Raw genomic sequence first — 21,079 nt, 5'->3', positions numbered from 1 at the left:
GATATTAATTTTTTCACTAACCTTCTCAGAATTCTTCCGATGACACTCCTGTAACATCACATTACAACATGCATATACAGTTTGATCGAAAATGTTTATATTTAGCCACCAAAATCATGGTTAGACAATGTGAAATGTAGACAAGCTGGTAAAGAAAACGTCCTTGCGCCACTTAGACAGTGATCTACTCTTATACATAAATACTCATAAACGTGACTAAAAAATATAGGGTGGACAGGGATTGATAGACAATTTAATTCTTAATACAATTGCGTTATTACATTTTTTAATTTATCCTTACTTTTCAATACAGTTTGCGCCAAGCGAAGCTACGTCAAAAAACATGGCGTCCTAAGCCACTAAAATGTTTCGACAGAAACACGATTTATCATAATAAAAATGTCCTACCTTGAGCTGTTCTTCCATCAGTATCTTGGGCAAAGGATCCTTTCTTGGGAGAAATCGTCTTTTGGTGGAAAGCTGTCCTCTTGCCATGTGGAAATGTCAACTACGTTCGGGATGAACTGAAAAGCGTGCCCAACTTTTCACATCGTTGCAAAAATAAATGTCCCAAAATCGCACTAAACGGATATAAATTGCTATAAAACGCTTTAAATTAACTACTTTGTGATGTTTGTAACTCCTATAACGAGTGAAAAGATGACCGGAGAAATATAACAGGCTAAACTAACGCTTGGAACAGGAGAGGGTCGGTGTCTTCCACGCGCGTTACGCAGCAAGAAAAGACTTGCTAGCTAAAGGTTTTTTTCATTTGTAGGGCCTGTGAACGAGCAATCGAGCCCGTTGGAATCGTCATCACGTAAAGGCATCCAGGGGAAGACGTAAGAAGTGTCCGTATAGTCATAGCAACGACAGTGCCCTTTTAAATGACTTCAGAAAAGTGGCCAACGTTTCTCAAATCTGACTCCATGTCAGGGAAATTGCTGTAGAATGGGCTCTGTTCCACTTAGAGACAAAATTTCAACTCCTATAGAAACTATAGACTGTTTTCTATCCAATAATAATAATAATATGCATATTGTACGATCAAGGATTTTGTGGGAAGCCGTTTAAAAAATTAGCCACATTAGCATAAATAGTCTAAACAGCGCCCCCATCCCCAACAGGTTAAAACTTTTCACCTTCTCCACTACTGTCCCGTCGATGTAGATAGGGGGCTGCTCCCTCTGCTGTTTCCTGAAGTCCACAATCATCTCCTTTGTTTTGTTGACATTGAGTGTGGGGTTATTTTCCTGACACCACACTCCGAGGGCCCTCACCTCCTCCCTGTAGGCCGTCTCGTCGTTGTTGGTAATCAAGCCTACCACTGTAGTGTTGTCTACAAACTTGATGATTGAGTTGGAGGCGTGCATGGCCACGCAGTCATGGGTGAACAGGGAGTACAGGAGAGGGCTGAGAACGCACCCTTGTGGGGCCCCAGTGTTGAGGATCAGCGGGGTGGAGATGTTGTTTCCTACCCTCACCACATGGGGGCGGCCCGTCAGGAAGTCCAGGACCCAGTTGCGCAGGGCGGGGTCGAGACCCAGGGTCTTTAGCTTAATGACGAGTTTGGAGGGTACTATGGTGTTAAATGCTGAGTTGTAGTCGATGAACAGCATTCTTACATAGGTATTCCTGTTGTCCAGATGGGTTAGGGCAGTGTGCAGTGTGATTGCGATTGCGTCGTCTGTGGACCTATTGGGGCGGTAAGCAAATTGGAGTGGGTCTAGGGTGTCAGGTAGGGTGGAGGTGATATGGTCCTTGACTAGTCTCTCAAAGAACTTCATGATGACGGAAGTGAGTGCTACGGGGCGATAGTCATTTAGCTCAGTTGCCTTAGCTCTCTTGGGAACAGGAACAATGGTGGCCCTCTTGAAGCATGTGGGAAGAGCAGACTGGGATAAGGTTTGATTGAATATGTCCATAAACACACCAGCCAGCTGGTCTGCGCATGCTCTGAGGACACGGCTAGGGATGCCGTCTGGGCCGACAGCCTTGCGAGGGTTAACACGTTTAAATGTTTTACTCACGTTGGCTGCAGTGAAGGAGAGCCCACAGGTTTTGGTAGCGGACCGTGTCGGTAGCACTGTATTGTCCTCAAAGCGAGCAAAGAAGTTGTTTAGTTTGTCTGGGAGCAAGATATCGTGGTCCACGAGGGGGCTGGTTTTCTTTTTGTAGTCCATGATTTATTGTAGACCCTGCCACATACCTCTCGTGTCTGAGCCGTTGAATTGCGACTCTACTTTGTCTCTATACTGAGAGAGAGCACGCACCCATCCACATCCCCCATACCAGGCGGTGATACAGTCTGACAGGATGCTCTCAATGGTGCATCTGTAGAAGTTTGTGAGGGTCTTAGGGGCTACGCCGAATTTCGCCTGCCTTCTGAGGTTGAAGAGGCGCTGTTGCACTTTCTTCAACGCACTGTCAGGGTGAAAGGACCATTTCATGTCCACTGAGATATGCATGCTGAGGAATTAGAAGCTTTTGACCCTCTCCACTGTGGCCCCGTCGATGTGGATGTGGATGGGGGAGTGCTCTCTCTGCTGTCTCCTGTAGTCCACAATCAGCTCCTTAGCTTTGTTTACGTTGAGGGAGAGGTTATTTCCCTGGCAGCACTCCGCCAAGACATTCACCTCTTCTCGTCGTTGTTGGTAATCAGGCCTACCACTGTTGTGTCATCAGCAAACTTCATGATTGCGTTGGAGACTTTGTGGGCACGCAGTCATAGGTGAACATGGAGTACAGGAGGGGGCTGAGCAAACACCCCTGTGGGGCCCCTGTGTTGAGGATCTGCGTGGCGGAGGTGTTGTTGCCTACCTTCATCCCCTAGGGTTGGCCCGTCAGGAAGTCCAGAAACATGTTGTACCAGGAGGGGTTCAGACCATACACTAACGTTAGCTAGCGTGCCAGCCAGTCAGCTAATGTTAGCTAGCTAGCTAACAGTACGCTTTAACTTGCAATGAAAATGACTTTCTGACAAAATTTGAAACGTATAATATCTGAAAATGTAGCTAGCTAGACTCTCTTATCCATATACATGGATGAACGCTTCTCCCTCTCTGTCACGGATGCCATAGTTGACCTTAGTATCGAGATGTAATCCGGAGGCAGGTGTTTTATACAACAGCCTTTGTGTCTTCTCTTTTCGACTCCCTCCGAATAATCCAACGCCTACATTTTCCCCATCTCCTTAGCTCTCACACTCTGCTTCCACCGGGCAATCCACTGATTTCAAAATTCGGGCCTCCAGAAAGTGGAGAGTGGAGAACATCATCACAGTTCTTCATGATACCTTTCAAAAAGCTGCGTTAGAAAGGATTGCCTACACATACTGAGCAGCTCATGTTATAGACAGAAGCCTGCTACATAGCAGAACAATCCGAACTCATCTATCGGCATGTCCAGCCCATCCATTATCTCAGCCAATCATGGCTAGCGGGAAGGTTCCTAACTTTTTACGTTGCTAGACCAACTAGGTTTAACTTCTTATGGCTGCAGCTTGACGCCGGTACACTTATGACAACAGCCAGCTCAAAGTGCAGGGCGCGAAATTCTAAAGATATTTTTTTTTAATATTTAACTTTCACACATTAACAAGTCCAAGACACCAGATGAAAGGTACACATCTTGTGAATCAAGCCAACATGTCCGATTTTTAAAATGTTTTACAGGGAAGACACAATATGTAAATCTATTAGCTAACCACGTTAGCAAAGACACCACTTTTTTTACTCCATCAGTTTTTTACTCCATCAGTAGCTATCACAAATTCGACCAAATAAAGATATAAATAGCCACTAACCAAGAAACAACTTCATCAGATGACAGTCTGATAACATACTTATTGTATAGCATATGTTTTGTTAGAGAAATGTGCATATTTCAGGTATAAATCATAGTTTACATTGCAGCTACAGTCAGAAATTGCACCGAAAGCAGACAGAAAAATTACAGACACCAACGCCAAATAACTAAATACTCATCATAAAACATTTCTGAAAAATACATAGTGTACAGCAATTGAAAGACAGGCATCTTGTGATTCCAGACAATATTTCCGATTTATCAAGTGTTTTACAGCGAAAACACAATATAGCGTTATATTAGCTTAGCACAATAGCAAACATAACAACAGCATTGATTCAAGGCAAAAATAGCGATAACGTATAAACCACCAAAATATATTAATTGTTTCACTAACCTTCTCAGAATTCTTCAGATGACAGTCCTGTAACATCATATTACACAATGCATATAGAGTTTGTTCGAAAATGTGCATATTTAGCGGCACAAATCGTGCTTATACAATGAGAATAGTGTCCATAACGTCAAGCAATCTGTCCGGCGCCATCTTGTAAAGGCACCTATTCTTATCGAAAACTATTCATCAACTTGACTAAAAAAATACAGGTTGGACAGCAATTGACAGACAAATTAGTTCTTAATGCAATCGCTGAATTACATTTTTAAAATTAACGTTGCTGCGCAATACAGGGTGCGATAACGCAAGGCTACACTGTAAGTAATGGCGGCTTATGCGGTTTACTTTTTCCAACAGAACAATGAATTATCAGCATAAATAGTTCTTACTTTTCGATGACCTCCCATCAGAATCTTGGGAAAGGTGTCCTTTGTCCAAAAGAATTGTTGCTAGGTTGGAGAACGTTGTCTTTAACGTTGCAATTAGCAGTAAACAATAGCCATGTGGGCCAGAGATACCCGACTTCCTACAACGTCACGAAAATAAATACCCGAAAATCGCAATATACTGACATAAACTGATATAATTCGGTTTAAAATAACAACATTACGATGTCTTCAACACCTATATTGAATAAAAACAGAGCCGGATATATCTAGGAGCTAAAACGGGAGCTTCTAAAATTACATGCAAAGACCCTCCCTGCGTCAGAGCGAAGAGTGGAAAGATGGGACACTTCGGTTCCAAGCAATTTATAACCTTTGGGAACTACGTAGATACTCCATTTCAAGTCTCCCTATTCGCTGACACCCAGGGGAAGGCGTATGCAGTGCATCTCAACCAATAGAGGACAGGCAAATTAATACACAGGTCTCAGAACAGCCAGCAAAATTCTGCATTCTGACATACAAATAGGAAAATTGCTCTAAGTCCAGTTCTGTTTCACCCACAGATATAATTCAAACGGTGTTAAAAACTAGAGAGTGTTTTCTATCCAATAGTAATAATAATATGCATATTGTACGAGCAAGAATTGAGTACGAGGCCTTTTTGAAATGGGCACCTTTTATCTGGCTACTCAATACTGCCCCTGCAGCCCAAACAGGTTAACAATTGTTTTATATTTATAGATGGCATACAAGTTTGTTATTAAGGCACATGGAAGTTCACATGTTCCCAAAGTAATTTCTGCCCCAAAAAACTATTTTGATAGAAAACATTTTTGCGTTCAAATGCCTCACCTGTGAAGTAGTGACGTGCGACATATGCCTAGTTTCCTGAAATTAGTTATTTGTAATTATGTTCCGGCCCCCTGACCATCTACGGCTTAATCTAGTTGACCCCTGGTTTATGGTGTCAGGTAAGATGGAGGTGATATAGTTCTTATCTAGCACTTCATAATTACAGAAGTGAGTGCTATGGGACGATTGTCATTTAGTTAAGTAACTTTCGCTTTCTTCGGCGGAGGTCATAGTTAGTCTGTTTGTACACCTCCATGTTCCCAGTCACCTTGCCTTGGTTAAAGGTGGTGGTTTGTGCATTTGTATACGTGTGTTTGTGTGTGTGCGTAGGTCAGTGTACTGAGTGCTGCAGACTCATCGTTAGGCCAGTGGCGCAGGAACAAGGCATTTCTCCACTAAGAGGATTCCTCAGGATATGACTGGTTTGGCCTGATTGGATTTCACCAACCACTAATTCATAACCCGAGTTTACCACTTGCGCAGTAGCACAGTAGCACAGTAGCACAGAAGCACAGTAGCACAGTAGCACAGTAGCACAGTAGCACAGAAGCACAGAAGCACAGAAGCACAGAAGCACAGTAGCACAGTAGCACAGTAGCACAGAAGCACAGAAGCACAGTAGCACAGTAGCACAGTAGCACAGAAGCACAGAAGCACAGAAGCACAGAAGCACAGTAGCACAGTAGCACAGTAGCACAGTAGCACAGAAGCACAGAAGCACAGAAGCACAGTAGCACAGTAGCACAGTAGCACAATAGCACAGAAGCACAGTAGCACAGTAGCACAGTAGCACAGTAGCACAGTAGCACAGAAGCACAGAAGCACAGAAGCACAGTAGCACAGAAGCACAGAAGCACAGTAGCACAGTAGCACAGTAGCACAGTAGCACAGTAGCACAGAAGCACAGTAGCACAGTAGCACAGAAGCACAGTAGCACAGTAGCACAGAAGCACAGAAGCACAGAAGCACAGTAGCACAGTAGCCACCAACACAGTACATTCGCTGTCTGCTCTCCCTACACATCGCTGTACTGGGAAGTCCCAGTTTGATAACACAATTGAGCACTCTTTATTGCATTTTACCAGCACTGATTCATAACCTGAAACTCCCACTTAAAACACACCACTAGCACATTAGCCTACTACACACACTGTCTTCAGTACTGTAGCCCTCTATACATGCCTGCTCTAAAATGAGTCTGTGGTGGAAAGTCCCATACTCCCAGTTTGACAACATAGCAGGATTTAGTACTTTAGTACTTTTTGCTGCACTTAAACATAATTGTGTTGAGTGTAGAGAATGTGTCCATCATCCATCCCACATATCCCCAGCTGACTGGACTGTGGTAATTGTGTGCTGCAGGCTGCAGAGTGCTGGGTCAGAGTTCTGGAGCTGGCCAGCTGCAGTTGACTGGGCCTGCCTGCCCCCCCTGCCTGCCCCCCTGCCTGCCCCCCCTGTCTGCCCCCCACATAGCTCTCTGATGGCTGTGGCTCTCAGAGCTCTCAGCAAAGAGACAGGGATCCAGCAGAGAGGAGACATGGGTCAGAGCCCACAGGAAGTACAGGCAGTTCCACAGTTAACCCAGCTCTAGCCTCCAGCCTCTATGTCTATAGTCTCTAGCCTCATCAGAGAGGAGGACGGCAGGAATCAGAGTAGACCACAGGAAGCTCAGGTAGCTCCAGCCTCCTTGCGTTAATCACCTCAGGTGTCCACACAGTCTAAGTTTCTCTCATTTGTTCGTGTGTCCGTGTGTCCTGTATTTGACTGCAGCCGTAGTAGCCGTAATTTCCCCAAGGGGATAATAAAGCACAGTGTATGATTCAATCAATCACGTTTTTTGGTTTTGTGTGTGACTGTGGTCCCTGCTGGCATGTGCCTTAGCTGAGCTGGCATGCAGCCATGCCCTTTCACTGCTGGGGGCTGAAGGCTGGTGCTGCCACCATCACGTTTGCTAGCAAAGAGATTTGCCTCTTGCTAATTAACAGTAAGTAAGCTAATTGTTTCACCCCACTGTTAGACAATATGATTATCTAGCCAGCTAAAGTGGTTTGCAGTTAGTTAGTTAGTTGACAGCAGATGATTCCCTTCAACTGTTCTGCCTGCGGCTATGGAACCCTGACCTGTTCACCGGACGTGCTACCTGTCCCAGACCTGCTGTTTTCAACTCTCTAGAGACAGCAGGAGCGGTAGAGATACTCTTAATGATTGGCTATGAAAAGCCAACTGATATTTACTCCTGAGGTGCTGACTTGCTGCACCCTCGACAACTACTGTGATTATTATTATTTGACCATGCTGGTCATTTATGAACATTTGAACATCTTGGCTCTGTTCTGTTATAATCTCCACCCGGCACAGCCAGAAGAGGACTGGCCACCCCTCATAGCCTGGTTCCTCTCTAAGTTTCTTCCTAGGTTTTGGCCTTTCTAGGGAGTTTTTTCATTGCTTGCTGTTTGGGGTTTTAGGCTGGGTTTCTGTACAGCACTTTGAGATATCAGCTGATGTACGAAGGGCTATATAAATACATTTGATTTGATTTGATTTGGACGGCTGCAAAAGTTCATAGTGCAGAAGTGAGAGAAGGAGTTGTACTTCTTGTGCCTTATCCATCAATAACAGGTTACAGGCTTTGTTGGAATAGATTACAGGATCTATCTGTTGGCCAGGTCTTCTTCGTAAAATAAGTATCCACACCTCAATGGGACTTCCTGGATATTTAAAAGTATACTAAAATCTGTGGTGACTGACTGACTGGATATTTAAAAGTATACTAAAATCTGTGGTGACTGACTGACTGGATATTTAAAAGTATACTAAAATCTGTGGTGACTGACTGGCTAACTTACGGACTGGTTGACTGACTGTCTGTCTTGCTGACTGATTGGAGTCTCTGGCCTCAGTTTGACCAGAGGCACTGCTGCTGTAATTAGAGCTACTGAGTGGAACACCCTGCATAGAACCACATTTTGTCATTATCACTGCTGTGACTGCTGTTTTACTGCACCAGAGGCATTTCGGTCAAACCACTACAAATGTGGTGAATTTTTATGTCATTGAAATCACCACATTATAATCGGGAATAATTTTAGCCAATCCAGTTCTATAAACCAATTTGTCTCTCACAATCTCTCTCTCTCTCAATTTAATTCAATTTAAGGGCTTTATTGGCATGGGAAACATATGTTAACATTGCCAAAGCAAGTGAACTAGATAATAAACAAAAGTGAAAGAAACAATACAAATGAACAGTAAACATTACACTCACAAAAGTTCCAAAAGAATAAAGACATTTCAAATGTCATATTATGTGCAAATAGTTAACCCTTTCACACGTACCATCACATGGCTGTGATTGTTCTACAGTGGTCCCTGAAACGTACGATCACACCCGTGTGATTAGAACGCTTATTTAGAATGATAAAAAAAAAAAATAATAATAATATTGTCAGAAAATGTTAGAAAGCTTGTTAGAAAATCATTTGAAATTGACAAGTTGAAAACAACCTGTAACTAAAAACAGGCTGCGTGCCTTGGTTTGAGGGCAGCGCGGATTAAATATACTGTTGCGTAACAATCACATTCTGGAATGGAGAGAACGTTCTAACATCACGTGCATAAAAAACTCACGCTGGGGCGACCGTTAGAGATATTTGGAACTCACACTGGGGCGACCGTTAGAGATATTTGGAACTCACACTGGGGCGACCGTTAGAGATATTTGGAACTCACGCTGGGGCGACCGTTTGAGATATTTGGAACTCCCGCTGGGGGCGACCGTTAGAGATATTTGGAACTCCCGCTGGGGCGACCGTTAGAGATGTTTGGAACTCCCGCTGGGGCGACCGTTAGAGATATTTGGAACTCCCGCTGGGGGCGACCGTTAGAGATATTTGGAACTCACGCTGGGGCGACCGTTTGAGATATTTGGAACTCCCGCTGGGGGCGACCGTTAGAGATATTTGGAACTCCCGCTGGGGCGACCGTTAGAGATGTTTGGAACTCCCGCTGGGGCGACCGTTAGAGATATTTGGAACTCCCGCTGGGGGCGACCGTTAGAGATATTTGGAACTCCCGCTGGGGCGACCGTTAGAGATATTTGGAACTCACGCTGGGGCGACCGTTAGAGATATTTGGAACTCACACTGGGGCGACCGTTAGAGATTTTTGGAACTCCCGCTGGGGCGACCGTTTGAGATATTTGGAACTCACGCTGGGGCGACCGTTTGAGATATTTGGAACCTACCGCTGGGGGCGACCGTTAGAGATATTTGGAACTCCCGCTGGGGCGACCGTTAGAGATATTTGGAACTCCCGCTGGGGCGACCGTTAGAGATATTTGGAACTCCCGCTGGGGGCGACCGTTAGAGATATTTGGAACTCCCGCTGGGGGCGACCGTTAGAGATATTTGGAACTCCCGCTGGGGCGACCGTTAGAGATATTTGGAACTCCCGCTGGGGCGACCGTTAGAGATATTTGGAACTCCCGCTGGGGCGACCGTTAGAGATATTTGGAACTCCCGCTGGGGCGACCGTTAGAGGTATTTGGAACTCCCGCTGGGGGCGACCGTTAGAGATATTTGGAACTCCCGCTGGGGCGACCATTAGAGTTATTTGGAACTCCCGCTGGGGCGACCGTTAGAGATATTTGGAACTCCCGCTGGGGGCGACCGTTAGAGATATTTGGAACTCCCGCTGGGGCGACCATTAGAGATATTTGGAACTCCCGCTGGGGCGACCGTTAGAGATATTTGGAACTCACACTGGGGGCAACCGTTAGAGATATTTGGAACTCACGCTGGGGGTGACCGTTAGAGATATTTGGAACTCACACATGAAAGGGTTAATTAAAGTACAAAAGGGAAAATAAATTAACATAAATATGGGTTGTATTTACAATGGTGTTTGTTCTTCACTGGTTGTCCTTTTCTTGTGGCAACAGGTCACAAATCTTGCTGCTGTGATGGCACACTGTTTATCAAAATTGGGTTTGTTTTCGAATTCTTTGTAGGTCTATGTAATCTGAAGGAAATATGTTTCTCTAAAATGGTCATACATTTGGCAGGAGTTTAGGGAAAGTGGGATACCTAGTCAGTTGTCCAACTGAACCTATTCAACTGAAATCAACGGAATCTCTCTCAATCAGAGGGGCTGCACCTCTTTGGGCTAGACGTGCCGCTAGCGGCTCCACTCGACAACATCTGGTGAAATTGCAGAGCGCGAAATTCTAAATACAAAAATTGTAATATTAATCTCTCTAGGGTTCGTGAGACGGTAGCGTCCCACCTCTTCAACAGCCAGTGAAACTGCAGGGCGCCAAATTCAAAACAACAGAAATCCCATAATTAAAATTCCTCAAACATACATGTATTTTACACCATTTTAAAGATACACTTGTTGTAAATCCAGCCACAGTGTGTCACGCCCTGGCCTTAGTTATCTTTGTTTTCTGTAATATTTTGGTTAGGTCAGGGTGTGACATGGGGGATGTTTGTGTGTGTTTGTCTCGTCTTGGGTGGTTGTATTGTCTAGGGAGTTTTTGTAGAGTTCATGGGGTTATGTTCCTGTGTTAGTGTTTATGCCACACGGGACTGTTTCGTTTGTGAGTTTGTTCCTGTTCGTGCGTTCTTCGTTGTCTGTAAGTTCTCATGTTCAGGTCTGTTTACGTCGTTTATTGTTTTGTAGTTTGTTAAGAGTTTTTTCGTGTTCGTCTTTCTTTTAATAAATCATTATGTCTTCATACCTCGCTGCATATTGGTCCGATCCTTGCTCCTCCTCAGATGAGGAGGAGAACGAACGTTACACAGTGTCCGATTTCAAAAAGGCTTTACGACGAAAGCAAACCAAACGATTATGTTAATAAGTTTACATTGGCGCGTTACGTTCAGAAGTTCCAAATCATCCTTTGATTTTGCAGAGAGCCACAGGAATACTCATAATAAACATTGCTAAAAGATACAACTGTTATGCATGGAATTTTAGATCCACTTCTCCTTAATGCAACCGCTGTGTCAGATTTAAAAAAAGCTTTACGGAAAAAGCAAACCATGCAATAATCTGAGTCGGCGCTCAGAGCCCAATCAAGACATAAATATATCCGCCATATTTTGCAGTCAACAGAGGTCAGAAATAACATTATAAACATTCACTTACCTTTGATGATCTTCATCAGAATGCACTCCCAGGAATTCCAGGTCCACAATAAATGTTTGTTTTGTTCGATAATGTCCATCATTTATGTCCAAATTCCTCCTTGTTGTTCTAGCGTTCAGTACACTTTCCAAACTCACGACGTGCGGGCAGGTCCAGCGGAAAGTACGGACAAAAAGTTAAAGTTATATTACAGTCCGTAAAAACATGACAAACGAAGTATTGAATCAATCTTTAGGATGTTTTTAACATAAGTCTTCAATATTGTTCCAACCGGAGAATTCCTTTGTTTTCAGAAGTGCGATGGAACAGCGCTTGCTCTCACATGAACGCGTGGCCCATGTTGACTCCAATTCTTCCCACAGTTGTGTCAAGTTGGCTGGATGTCCTTTAGGTGGTAGACCATTATTAATACACATGGGAAACTGTTTAGCGTGAAAAACCCAGCAGCGTTGCAGTTCTTGAGACAAATGGTACGCCTGGCACCTACTACCATACCCCGTTCAAATATTTTGTCTTTCCTATTCACCCTCTGAATGGCACACATACAGAATCCATGTCTCAATTGTCTCAAGGCTTAAAAATCATTCTTTAAACTGTCTCCTCCCCTTCATCTACATTGAAGTGGATTTAACAAGTGACATCAATAAGGGATCATAGCTTTCACCTGGATTCACCTGGTCAGTATGTCATGGAAAGAGCAGGTGTTCTTAATGTTTTTTCTACTCAGTGTATATCTCTCAATCACAACAGTGAGGCTGTGCTAAAGAGATGTGTTTACTGCAAATGATGTTTTCAGTAGTGCCACAGTCTGGAGCCATGCTTCAGGAGGTAAATGGATTGTTGTTCCCGTCAGTAGTGCAGGGTTTGTTTACCATCAGTGAAAAATGTAAATTAAAAAAAAGTAATTTATTAGACACTCTTATCCAGAACAACTTAGGGTTAAGTGCCTTGATTAAGGGCACATCAACAGATTTTTCACCTAGTCAGCTCTGGGATTCAAACCAGTGACCTTTCATTTACTGGCCCAGTAGTCTTTAGCGCTCTCAACATTTAATCTTCAGTAGTCTGTTTAAGATGGTCCTTGCCAGGCATGTTGTGGTGGTGGTTGAGGCTAAAGAAAAGAAGGCAGTAAAGAATGGAGAAGGGATGATGAGGGACGGGTAGGACCTGGGGAACTTTACCCACTCTCAGTGACTCTGTGTGGGCTTGGTGGAGCAATGGGATCTTCTCTGGAGCCCCTGCACTGCGCAACAGGATCATGCTGTTTACCTAATGCACAGATACATACGAGACAGGGGTTATAGTGATGACTCACAGTCAGACCTACAGTAATCTGATGTTGACATCACATTCAGTTTTCATAGATATTCATTTATGCAAAATGTGGTAAAACTATTTGCAAAGGAAAATGAAAACAAGCATTTGTTAGTTCAGGTAATCCTTCTCTGTTTGAGTCTGTTTTCTTCTTTTTGGTGCCTAGTGATGAATACGACCCTAAGTAAAGACATGAGCGTAGCAGCAGGACCAATCGCTAATGCAAATCAGTAGAAAGCATCATCATTATCAACACATGTTGCATATGGAAACACAGCCAGTGGATGAACCAGTACAGTAACAACACTATAACGAGATATGGGCATCACATTACAACGTACTTTTTTCTGGTTTATAGTTAAAGCTGCTATGGTGACATTAGAGGGACTGTGTGCCGCTAGGGTGTTTGTGGTCATTGCCAAATGATATGGTGGCCTACTGAAGCACACCCGCGAGGTAAGGCAGTTGAACTGAGAAAGCATGAGGAGAACGAGGAGGACTGAGGGAGGGAGGGAGGATTTGGAGAAGGAAGTGGAGGTGGAGGGGAAGAGAAGGAGCAGGAGGAAGAGGAGGAGGAGAGTGGCTCTGTGAGGCTTTTGCCAATTACGCTGTGATATGTGTGTTTTTCAGCATTTGCAGCTGAGTGGGAGAGTGATTTGCACAGCTGATTGTTTTTATCAGAGCCCTCCATTGAGAGGGCTGGGTGTAGTGAGCGATATGCATTTTAATGGATTTTAATACATGGAAATTACATTTCAGGGTTGTAGTGGAGAGAAGTGTCCTTGGACTTCAACTGTCTGTCTGTCTGTCTTATGCCAGGAAGGTAGGGGACTGCTGTGCTGTTAGAAGAAATGGTGCTTTGGCCAGCGAACCAGCTTCTAAGAGACAAGCCTATTCGTAACAATTATTAGACACACATTTAAATATCTACATTACAGTTCTGTGACCATTGAAATAATCCTGTTTGGTAGCATGAAACCCGAGTACTGTACCCTTGTATACCCTTGTGAGAAACATGTATGCTGTTATTAGCTATTGTATTTTTTATGCCTGCTGCCACAAAGTTGTTATCTAGTCAGACACATTCCTTGTTACAGGAGCAGACATAGTTGTGCAAAGGCGCGTACACTGTTCCAAAAGGGTTAATCGGCTGTCCCCATAGGAGAACCCTTTTTGTTTCCGGGTAGAGCCCTTTTGGGTACCACGTAGAATCCTCTGTAGAAAGTGTTCCACCTGGGCATCCCGAGTGGCACAGTGGTCTAAGGCACTGCATCACAGTGCTAGCTGTGCCACTAGAGATTCTGGGTTTGAGTCCAGGCTCTGTTGCCGCCGGCCGCAACCGGGAGACCAATGGGGCGGTGCACAATTGGCCCAGCGTCATCCGAGTTAGGAGAGGGTTTGGCCGGCATGGATGTCCCTTACGGGAGTTGCAGTGATGAGACAAGACTGTAACTACCAATTGGGGAGAAAAAGGGGTTAAAAAAAGGGTTCTCCTATTGGGACAGTGGAAAAAACATTTAAGGTAATGTCCACCCAGCATTGGTTATTTTCATGTGGAGTCAGAGGTGTTGTTTATTTACTGGGCACCTTGTGTCTTCTCCCCCTAGACTGCCTACATACTCTGTATTGGTTTCCAGAGAGAGAGAGAGAGAGGATAGAGAGAGAAGCCCAGTAATTGGGTGCCATGTTCCTTTCATCTGCATTCCTTGTCCTGTTTACCATAGTTACACTGCCCCCCCCCCCCCCCCCCCCCGTACACCCTGAGTACAGGGAGCAAACAGCCTTCCCCCCTTCTCTCTCACAACAGTCCTCTGCACCCTCACCGTACTGTCGTCTCACGTCTGCTAGAAGTGCGTGTATGTGTGTGCAGCTTGCGCCTGCCTTCTGCCTGCCTTCGCCTATTTGTTTATTCTGAAAAATAGAAATCCTTTTCCTCATGAAAACTTTTCCATTTCACATTGTTGCCCTCGGCACTGGATCAGATTGTCATCAGATCCTCCTGGTGTTGCTGCTACTCCACCATTTATCGCTCGCTTTCCTTCCCTCTGTTTGTTGTCCTCTCCTCAGCCCTTGTTTTTGGGCTATTAAATCATGTCTGTCCTTCAACGGTTGTGTTTACTAGAGCCATGTTATAAATGTATTGTTGTTGGTATCTGCTATACAGTGCTATGAGCATGTATGTTAGCAATAATAGTTGTTGTTTTAGGTTGTCTCCCTCCCAGACTGTGTAGAGTTCTAGCTAGCTTGGTCATGTTAGTAGAGGGTTAGAGAGTGGAGGGGTTGACTGAGAGTTTAAATCCTCTATCACTTCTCGAAAGCTACAGAGTGAACCCCTCCATGAGAGAGAGAGAGTGAGACAGAGACAGAGAGTGAGACAGAGAGTGAGACAGAGAGTGTGACAGAGAGAGAGAAATAGAGCGAGAGAGAGAGTGTATTTCAGAAAGTGGGAGGCTGAGAGATGAGAAAGAGGGAAAGAGAAAGCGAGAGTAAGAAGCAGATAAAGCGGGTAGAAACAGATAGAGAGAGAGGGGAGCTAGAGATTGTGGTGTCTCCTGGCACAGCGGGCAGTGTACTGATGAGTTGTGGATGGCACCGCGGAGACATGGTGTGGCCATGGGGGATTGTTCTGTGATCGTCTATCCTGGCACACACACACACACACACACACACACACACACACACACACACACACACACACACACACACACACACACACACACACACACACACACACACACACACACACACACACACACACACACACATATCCTTATATTCTTACAGTTTAAAAAAATTGTTAACAAGCATCGGTCAATACTGAAGCCACTTTTTCAAAACTCTTCACATCGTCTGCATTACCAATATGCATCTTGACCAATATGCATCTCACCTCCAAAACTCACTCAAACCACCAAAACACTTCATACATGTCTCAAAATAAGCTTGTTCAACCATAATACTGGCAAAAGTTCTCACTCAGAAGGCATACATTGTCACTCATTACACATTGACCTAAAAAACACTAAAACAGGGAGCATTACATCAATTATGAACTTTTCTCTTTGAATGTTTGAATGATTTTTCACATAAATCAGTGTTTCATTGTAGAATAAGAATAACACCTTTTCACTTTATTGACTGTACTAAAGTATATGTAACAAGAATGAATCAGAAATGCAGCAATTTGCTTCAAAAGCCTTTGTTTTTTCTGTATCTTTGCATATAGTAACTTACTTGTGAAAAATTAAAAGTTGAAGCAAAAAACAAAGTCCTGAAATTCCAGGGCTGTAATAATGATTACAAAAACCCATGTATATAATCACTCATACTGTCAGTACTGTGAGGGTTCTAGTTCTCATCAACATGTATAGTATAATCACTCATACTGTACAGTACTGTGAGGGTTCTAGTTCTCATCAACATGTATAGTATAATCACTCATACTGTACAGTACTGTGAGGGTTCTAGTTCTCATCAACATGTATAGTATAATCACTCATACTGTACAGTACTGTGAGGATTCTAGTTCTCATCAACATGTATAGTATAATCACTCATACTGTACAGTACTGTGAGGGTTCTAGTTCTCATCAACATGTATAGTATAATCACTCATACTGTACAGTACTGTGAGGATTCTAGTTCTCATCAACATGTATAGTATAATCACTCATACTGTACAGTACTGTGAGGGTTCTAGTTCTCATCAACATGTATAGTATAATCACTCATACTGTACAGTACTGTGAGGGTTCTAGTTCTCATCGACATGTATAGTATAATCACTCATACTGTACAGTACTGTGAGGGTTCTAGTTCTCATCGACATGTATAGTATAATCACTCATACTGTACAGTACTCTGAGGGTTCTAGTTCTCATCAACATGTATAGTATAATCACTCATACTGTACAGTACTGTGAGTGTTCTAGTTCTCTTCAACATGTATAGTATAATCACTCATACTGTACAGTACTGTGAGGGTTCTAGTTCTCCCTCTCTTCTGCATTTGGCCACAAGTTGTCATCAACATCACATCTTATGTCTTCTCTGGCGATGCATCTTGGAAAGTATCTTCTGGAATGTTTAATCCAACCCTGGCAGTCTTCAGGAGAAGTGTCTCCACACCCTGGCAGTCTTCAGGAGAAGTGTCTCCACACCCTGGCAGTCTTCAGGAGAAGTGTCTCCACACCCTGGCAGTCTTCAGGAGAAGTGTCTCCACACCCTGGCAGTCTTCAGGAGAAGTGTCTCTACACCCTGGCAGTCTTCAGGAGAAGTGTCTCTACACCCTGGCAGTCTTCAGGGGAAGTGTCTCTACACCCTGGCAGTCTTCAGGAGAAGTGTCTCTACACCCTGGCAGTCTTCAGGAGAAGTGTCTCTACACCCTGGCAGTCTTCAGGAGAAGTGTCTCTACACCCTGGCAGTCTTCAGGAGAAGTGTCTCTACACCCTGGCAGTCTTCAGGAGAAGTGTCTCTACACCCTGGCAGTCTTCAGGGGAAGTGTCTCTACACCCTGGCAGTCTTCAGGGGAAGTGTCTCTACACCCTGGCAGTCTTCAGGAGAAGTGTCTCTACACCCTGGCAGTCTTCAGGAGAAGTGTCTCCACACCCTGGCAGTCTTCAGGAGAAGTGTCTCTACACCCTGGCAGTCTTCAGGAGAAGTGTCTCTACACCCTGGCAGTCTTCAGGAGAAGTGTCTCTACACCCTGGCAGTCTTCAGGAGAAGTGTCTCTACACCCTGGCAGTCTTCAGGAGAAGTGTCTCCACACCCTGGCAGTCTTCAGGAGAAGTGTCTCTACACCCTGGCAGTCTTCAGGAGAAGTGTCTCTACACCCTGGCAGTCTTCAGGAGAAGTGTCTCTACACCCTGGCAGTCTTCAGGGGAAGTGTCTCTACACCCTGGCAGTCTTCAGGAGAAGTGTCTCTACACCCTGGCAGTCTTCAGGAGAAGTGTCTCCACACCCTGGCAGTCTTCAGGGGAAGTGTCTCTACACCCTGGCAGTCTTCAGGAGAAGTGTCTCTACACCCTGGCAGTCTTCAGGAGAAGTGTCTCCACACCCTGGCAGTCTTCAGGAGAAGTGTCTCCACACCCTGGCAGTCTTCAGGAGAAGTGTCTCCACACCCTGGCAGTCTTCAGGAGAAGTGTCTCCACACCCTGGCAGTCTTCAGGAGAAGTGTCTCCACACCCTGGCAGTCTTCAGGAGAAGTGTCTCCACACCCCGCTTTCATGGCATCCGGTACGGACATCTGGTCATGTGGATGATGGTCATTAACCTTCCACCTCCACGCAGGGAAAACTAATCTATGGGGTTTAGGAAGGGGGAGTATGGAGGCAGGAATAGTACTGACATCCTGGGATGTGCAGCAAACCAGTCTGTGACTGCTGCAGAGTGGTGGAATGCCACATTATCCCACACAACAATGAAGGTAGGGGAGTTTCTTGCCCCTCTCTCCTCCGCTGGCACAAGTCGATTATGCAGGTCCTCCAGAAAAGAAATGAGCCTCTCTGTATTGTAGGGGCCAATGAGTTGTTTGTGTAACAGCAAACCATCACTGGACAGTGCTGCACACATTGGGATGTTAGCTCCTCTCTGGCCTGGGACATTCACAGTTGCTCTCTGTCCAACCACATTTCTTCCCCTGCGGAGTGTTTTTGTCAGGTTGGATCCAGCTTCATCCACAAAGATGAATGTATGTGCAGTTTGCCTGGCTTCCAACTCCATTGTGCTCTAAAATACAGTAAATCCACAGTTTTACAGTAATTTACATTATGCATAGCTGTGTATGTACCCTGTTTGTTTATTGAACAGACATCTTACCTGGACATATTGATACCGGAGTTCTTTCACACGTTCAACGTTTCTCAGGGTACAGTGTACAACTGCTACACTGCTTCATCCTTGTTTTATGTTTCTCTAGGACTCTGGCCATTGTCGTTGTGCTGACCATATTCACATTCCCAACAGTGATATTGTCTGCCAGCACCCTGTTCTGAATTTCACGCAGTTTTATTGCATTGTTGCCAATTACCATGTCAACAATGTCAATTTCCTGCCGTCTGATAATATTCTGCCTCTCCTGTGGGAGGCAACCTTTGGATCCCACTGAAAATCACACAAAAAATATCTATATATTTCTAAATGTCAGTACATGTAAAAATGTGAAGATACTATATTGTACTGTAATATGTAGTTCAATTATCATTGAAGGATGCACATCTCACATGTTGTTTTGCTGGAAAAGTTGTACTATTGATGCTGTTGATGGGCATTAATATGGAGTTGTTCCCCTCTTTGCTGCTCTAACAGCCTCCACTCTTCTGGGAAGACTTTCCACTAGATATTAGAACATTGCTGCTATAACAGCCTCCACTCTTCTTGGAAGACTTTCCACTAGATATTAGAACATTGCTGCTATAACATCCTCCACTCTTCTGGGACGACTTTCCACTAGATATTAGAACATTGCTGCTATAACATCCTCCACTCTTCTGGGAAGACTTTCCGCTAGATATTGGAACATTGCTGCTATAACAGCCTCCACTCTTCTTGGAAGACTTTCCACTAGATATTAGAACATTGCTGCTATAACAGCCTCCACTCTTCTTGGAAGACTTTCCACTAGATATTAGAACATTGCTGCAGGGACTTGCTTCCATTCAGCCACAAGAGCATTAGTGAGGTTGGGCACTGATGTTGGGCGATTCATCCCAAAGGTGTTCGATTGGGTTGAGGTCAGTGCTCTGTGCAGGCCAGTCAAGTTGTTCCACACCGATCTCGACAAACCATTTCTTTATAGACCTCGCTTTGTGCACTGGGGCATTGTCATGCTCAAACAGGAAAGGGCCTTCCCCAAACTGTTGCCACAAAGTTGAAAGCACAGAATCTTCTAGAATGTCATTATATGCTGTAGCGTAAAGATTTCCCTTCACTGGAACTATGGGGCCTAGCCCGAATCATGAAAAACAGCCCCAGACCATTATTCCTCCTCCACCAAACTTTACAGTTGGCACTATGCATTCGTGCAGGCAGCGTTCGCCTGGTATCCGCCAAACCCAGATTCGTCCTTCGGACTGCCAGATGGTAATGCGTGATTCATCACTCCAGAGAACGCGTTTCCACTACTCAAGAGTCCTATGGCGGCGAGCTTTAAACCACTCCAGCCGTCGCTTGTCAGTGAGTGTTGCAAGCAATCTGACAATTTTTACACGCTACGAGCTTCAGCACTCGGCGGTCCCGTTCTGTGAGCGTGTGTGGCCTATCACTTCACAGTTGAGCCATTGTTGCTCCTAGACATTTGGCCAGGGCTTACATTTGGCCAGGGCAGATCTTGCTCTAACAGGGCAGAAATTTTATGAACTGACTTGTTGGAAAGGTGTCATCCTATGACGGTGCCACATTGAAAGTCACTGAGCTCTTCAGTAAGGCCATTTTACTGCCAATGTTTTTCTATAGAGATTGCATGGCTGTGTGCTCGATTTTATACACCTGTCAGCAACAGGTGTGGCTGAAATAGTAAAACCTACAAATTTGAAGGGGTGTCCACATACTTTTGAATATATATAGTGTATGTTCAGTAAGTTCTTATCCCCATAGTAAAAGGCCAGCGTGCATCAGAGGACTAGTTCCATTTTAGTGTATTTTTAGCGCTCTCTCTCATCCTCCTCTCCAATTTCTCATCCTCCTCTCTCATCTCTCATCCTCCTCTCTCATCTCTCATCCTCCTCTCCCATCTCTCATCCTCCTCTCCCATCTCTCATCCTCCTCTTTCATCTTTCATCCTACTCTCTCATCTCTCATCTTCCTCTCCCATCTCTCATCCTCCTCTCCCATCTCTCATCCTCCTCTTTCATCTTTCATCCTACTCTCTCATCTCTCATCTTCCTCTCCCATTTCTCATCCTCCTCTCTCATCTCTCATCCTCCTCTCTCATCTCTCATCCTCCTCTCCCATCTCTCATCCTCCTCTTTCATCTTTCATCCTACTCTCTCATCTCTCATCTTCCTCTCCCATCTCTCATCCTCCTCTCTCATCTCTCAACCTCCTCTCCCATCTCTCTCCCTCCTCTCTCTTCTCTCATCCTCCTCTCCCATCTCTCATCCTCCTCTCTCATCTCTCATCCTCCTCTCTCATCTCTCATCATCCTCCTCTCACATCTCTCATCCTCCTCTCC

General features: G+C 44.6%; 1 protein-coding gene across 6 annotated transcripts in view; it reads left to right on the top strand.

Annotated features, from left to right (window-relative positions):
* Positions 1 to 21,079, top strand: part of LOC129813118 (alpha-(1,6)-fucosyltransferase-like) — a 182,028-nt gene that overhangs the window by 32,732 nt on the left and 128,217 nt on the right. The gene's annotated exons all lie outside the window — the stretch shown is intronic.

The sequence above is a fragment of the Salvelinus fontinalis genome, chromosome 16 (assembly GCF_029448725.1).
Source record: "Salvelinus fontinalis isolate EN_2023a chromosome 16, ASM2944872v1, whole genome shotgun sequence".
Taxonomy (NCBI): Eukaryota; Metazoa; Chordata; class Actinopteri; order Salmoniformes; family Salmonidae; genus Salvelinus; species Salvelinus fontinalis.
This window is presented reverse-complemented; position numbering and strand designations above follow the sequence as displayed.